This window comes from Humulus lupulus, chromosome 1, assembly GCF_963169125.1.
Source record: "Humulus lupulus chromosome 1, drHumLupu1.1, whole genome shotgun sequence".
In the NCBI taxonomy this organism is placed as follows: domain Eukaryota; kingdom Viridiplantae; phylum Streptophyta; class Magnoliopsida; order Rosales; family Cannabaceae; genus Humulus; species Humulus lupulus.
This window is the reverse complement of record NC_084793.1, coordinates 129,760,970-129,766,353: the sequence shown is the minus strand read 5'-3', so window position 1 is coordinate 129,766,353 and position 5,384 is coordinate 129,760,970. Positions and strand designations below refer to the sequence as shown.

The window sequence follows — 5,384 nt, the reverse complement described above, 5'->3', positions numbered from 1 at the left end:
TTCTTTATTCTGAACCACTGCCTGTGGAGGTCTAGGCTGCTCAATTTGCTTCCCACTCCTCAGAGTAATTGCTTGAACTTGCTCCTTAGGGTTGACTTCAGTATTACTGGGAAAATTTCCCTGCGGTCTGTTATTGAGCATATTGGCCAACTGCCCCACTTGTGTTTCCAGATTTCTGATAGAAGATCTAGTCTCTGTCATAAACTGAGTTTGAGTATTGGCGAGGGTCAATAATGCAGCTTGCAATTCATTAGGCCTTTCAGTTTGAGCTTGATTCATTGATTGTTGAGGCCTAGGCTGTTGTGATGAAGAAGCTTGATGCATAGGTGGCTGAGACATGTTATTCTAAAATTGGCCCTGAAACTGAGGTTGTTGGCCTTGATTATTCTTTCAAGAAAAATTGGGGTGATTTCGCCACCCAGGATTGTAGGTATTGGAGAATGGATTATTGAGTGGTCTTTGAAAGTTTCCCACCGCTTGAACTTGAGCGTGATCCATCGAAGTGTTATTGTTCATACTGATAGGGCACTGATCGATAGAGTGAGAGCCACCACAAATTTCACACCTAACTGCCATTTGAACCGCATTAGCAGATACAGTGCTCTGTTGTAACTGTTTTATCAAGGAGGCTACTTGTGCTGTGAGAGCAGTGATTGCATCCAGCTCATGCACCCCAGCTACCTTTCTGACCCCCGATGATCTTTCCTCAGACCACTGATGATTATTTGTGGCCATGACCTCCAGCAGCTCATAAGCACCAGTTGCACTCTTGCTCATAAAAGTGCCACCTGCTGCAGCATCAATAATAGTTCTGGTTGTAGGACATAAACCATTGTAAATATTCTGTACTAGCATCCACTGTTCAATGCCATGATGAGGACATCTTCTCAAGAGTTCCTTAAACCGTTCCCAAGCTTCATACAATGACTCTCCATCATTCTGGCAAAAATTATTAATCTCTCCCCTCAATTTAGCAGCTTTGGACGGAGGGAAGAATTTTGACAAAAACTTCTGAGCTAAATCTTGCCAGGTGACAATAGAGTTTGGTTGCAACGAGTTCAGCCAACTTTTAGCTCTGTCCCTCAGAGAGAATGGGAAAAGCCTAAGCTTAATTGCGTCATCACTCACCCCGTTGTATCTAAAAGTTCCACACAGCTCCAAAAAATTAGACAAATGGGTGTGAGGATCTTCAGAAGGCAACCCATTAAATTGAACAGAGGATTGCACCATTTGTAGAATAGCTGGCTTGATTTCAAAGTTGTTAGCCTCTACCGCTAGTGGGCGTATACTGTTTTGTACTCCCGTCAGAGTGGGCAGTACACAGTCTCTCAGGCTCCTCTCAGCATTGTTCTGAGCCTAACCCCCTTATACAATTCCAAGAATTAAAACATTCTTGCCATCCCCTTCATTCTGTGCCATCTTCACAGATTTCTGGGCCTCCCTCTTGTTCTTTTTGTTTTGCTTGCAGGACATTTCAATCTCAGGATTCAAAGGAACAAGGTTGTCTGCTCCTCTTCTGCTACGCATATAACACAGTTCACCTGAGATAGATAAATTAAGCAACTAAACAAATTATAAACAAGAGAAATTAAAATAAAATTAGAATAAAAATTAGTTAGACTGATATTGATAAATATTTTCAGCCCCCGGCAACGGCGCCAAAAACTTGTTGCGATATTTTTAAGCTATGCAAGTGCACACAGTCGCAATTTGTAATAAAATGGTAAAAACCAAGTATCGTCCTCAAGGACCGATTTATCAATTACCAATCAATCAATCTTTTTGATTCTATTTGATTAAACAATTTTCAGAGATTTCAAATAAAGAAGAATACTAACGAAGCACAATGAAAAATTAAACAAAATAACAGAGAAAATAAAATTAGGACAATTATGATCCTCTATTTTCCACCCTTTTAGTTCCTAATGCAAGAATTATATCCCCTTCTCCCTATTCAAGAATAAGTTGCAAAAACAATTCATAATCTGGTTAAGATTTACAAAATTCAATCTAAATGACAACTTCCTATATTTCTATGGTAAGTTGAATCATGAAGAAGGCATTAAGCATGCAACTCAGAAAAAATAGGAAAACAATTTAGATACTTTCGTTCTAAATTGAATTTGCATCCAAACAATCAAAGCATATCAAATTTCACTTTTCAGATTTCAATTTGATTCATGAAATAACAATTAGAGGTGATCAATCAATAATTGCACAAGTAACACAGATTGTAAGGAATTGAAAGAGATGAAGAAGAACATCAATTTTGCATTAAACCATAAAAAGGGTTTCCAAAAGATTCACATAATAGCCCTAAAGAAGAAACTAGCCCATAATATTCATTCTAGCAATAAGAGAATTCAATTACAAACATAAAAATTGAAGAAGATGATGAAAAACACAAGAATGAATCCTCCAATCGGGTTCTCCACTCTCAGCCGTCGTCTCCTGTCCAGCCCCCCTTTCAGTCTCACCCTATGTTTCTCCAAAAATCCCTACCAAGTTCCAAGTGAAAGGACCAAATTGCCCTAAAAAAAATGATCAGATCTGTGAAAATCGCGTCACCAGCACTGTAGCGCTGGTATTGTAGCGCTGTAGCGCTAAAGTCAGAGACAAAATAGAAGAAATCTAGGCACCAGCGCTGTAGCGCTAAAGTCAGAGCCAAATCTTCCTGAAAATTGCGTCCAAGCGCCGTAGCGCTATTGTTGTAGCGCTATAGCGCTAAAGTCAGGAACTTCAACTTTCAGAAATCCTTCCTAGCGCTACGGTGCTCCCGTAGTAGCGCTGTAGCGCTACTTACAGAACCCAAAAAACCACAAATCCGTCCCAATTTTGTTCCACTTTCACTCCTTTTCACTATTTGTATCACTTTAGCATTAATCACCCTGAAACAAGAAAAAATGAACATAATTCTGAAATAAAATAATCCTAACTAACGAAAAATACCCTAAAAGCCTAGACCATAAACGAGTCTAAAACTCGATTATCACCAGCTTAGGCCGCTGTTGTGAATTTTATTGAAATTTATGGATTGTCTGTTGTGTTTGATTAGTTATGCATTTATTGAATTAAATTATTATATGTTGTGCAGGTGAAGTTTTCTTGTTGGGCCTTGGCTCACGGGTGATCTATGGTGCTGGTAAGGGCAAGGAAAAAGTCAATCAACCGTGAGTTTGAGGGCATGGAGCGGTGTGTACATGTTTGGCCTACTTGATCGCCATGGTTGGGGAATTTTTGAGGAGCACAGTGTAAATGTCTGATTTTGTTGCCTAGGTCGACTGTACATTAACTTTTGAAGTTGTAAATATATCTTAAACAACATTTTGGGATCCCAATGTAACTCTTTTTATGATCTTAATAAAATTTTAAACCTTTTATATGAAAAATTTATTAAATAAGTCTTTGCCTTAATTCAATTACACTTTTGGGTCTAACACCTCAATTAGCGAGTCAAATAAACATTTTAAAACTACATGGTAACAACTTTAGGGTAGTAGGACGTTACAGGAGCCTATTAAGATTCATTGAGCTTTTTAGTATAATCAACGATCTTCCTATCCGATGAATACTCACACCCTAACCTTCCAAATTATTCCTCTAACACACAAGGACGTGCGTGGGCACTTAGGATTCACATGTTGATTATTTAGGCTCTCTAGATGTTCTCACCACATTAGATCTAGAGACTTTGGATAAGAGAGAAGGCATGTAGAAAGTTCTAGGGTTTTCAGGCCTAGAAAATTCTATTGACAATTTTCTTGAGAGAATCTGATAACCAAGATAACAACTTAATTAAAAGAATTTCTCATTTTAAGGTGTTTAAAGATAAATACAACAAATTTATTTTTCTTTAAATTTATTATTTCAAAAAATGATCAGGTATTTTTAATTTAATTATATATTTAAATCAATTTTAAAATCAATCAATAAATAATGAAATTAATTTTAAATTCTAAATTCAAAATTCAAATCTTAAAGAAGATGTGACACCATAGTGGCGCCACTAATTGTGCGAGATAGTGAGTGGCGTGAACCATTGTTAAGTGCCTCCCAAATTTTTCTAATTTTTTTGTTCAATTAATTCTAAGACAATATATTTATTCCCATAAATAGATATCAATTAATTCAAAATTGACATTATCTTAAAAATACGAGTTTGAATAATTATCTTATAATAACATAATAATTATTTCTCTAAAATATTAATGCACACACTAATTAATATTTATTTTTACTAATATAAAGTTTTTTTAAAAAAAATTAATTAGTTAATTAAGTAATTAATTCACAATAAATTAATTGTACATAATTATCACATAACTATCACTTTGCCCTGGAATTTTAATTCCTTTATAATTTAATCTTTTTTTCCTTTAATCTTGCCTGTGACATTACCCATGACAATGTACGACAAAGTCAATTTGGGGACCATGTACCTGTAATAGGAAGCTCCAATAAACCAGATTATTAATTAAACTCTTTAATTCAATAATCATATTTTTTAATTCTGTTATTACTCCAATATAAATATGGAATTTCACTCTTAGTAATTATATAATTATATTTACATAGTTTTCTCAAGTAGTTCATTGATGTAATCAATAAATGTAGTTATGTTCTCCATTTATTGGTTCGCTAATTATAGTTGGTAAAAAATTATTGTTTTAGCCTCCTAATTATCTCTTATTCCTTAAGTATCATTAATTCAACAGTGAATAATTAATCTATAATCATATTATAGATTTGAGCTCAATAACTAATTAGTCCTAGAATTAACTCTTAAGGGAACCAATATTTGTCCGTTAGGAAAACAAGGCTTTCATTATTTTAATATCATATTCGCAACCATTAATAATATTGAATCTTTAAAACAAAAGTTACCAGCCTCATTATATCAAGAAACCTTAAATAATGAATCAAAAGATTCAATAAACATAAACAAGTGTTCATGATAACTCATGATTTATACTGATATACAAATGATAATCTTTTAAGATATTAATTAAATCTTTATGGCAAACAGTAAGCTTATAAGATAATTAATTCACATAGGTCCAGTCATATATAATCACTATTATAGACAACTCCTTTACCAAGATGTCAATCCACATCAATAATCTAAATCTAGTTTACTTGCATCCCATAAGCTTAAATCATACTAGCAATCATTCATTAAAGATTTCATACTTTAATATGTTGCTAACTATTAAAATATAATAAAATATTACTTTAATTTAAATAAAAAATGTCTTCTCACATGCTTTTAGGGCATGAACCCTTACAGTAATTTCTCTCTCCCCCAACATTATAATTCTCTATTATCTGAGATACAACATCATGGAAGAATGTAACTCCTTTTCGACATTGAAGTTCATGACTCA

At 34.2% G+C, this 5,384-nt stretch overlaps 1 non-coding gene across 1 annotated transcript; it reads left to right on the top strand.

Annotated features, from left to right (window-relative positions):
* Positions 1-865: 865 nt before the first annotated feature.
* On the top strand, positions 866-972 carry LOC133813469 (small nucleolar RNA R71). Its single transcript, XR_009884479.1, has one exon. It is a non-coding gene; the product is annotated as a small nucleolar RNA R71 (small nucleolar RNA).
* Positions 973-5,384: the final 4,412 nt, after the last annotated feature.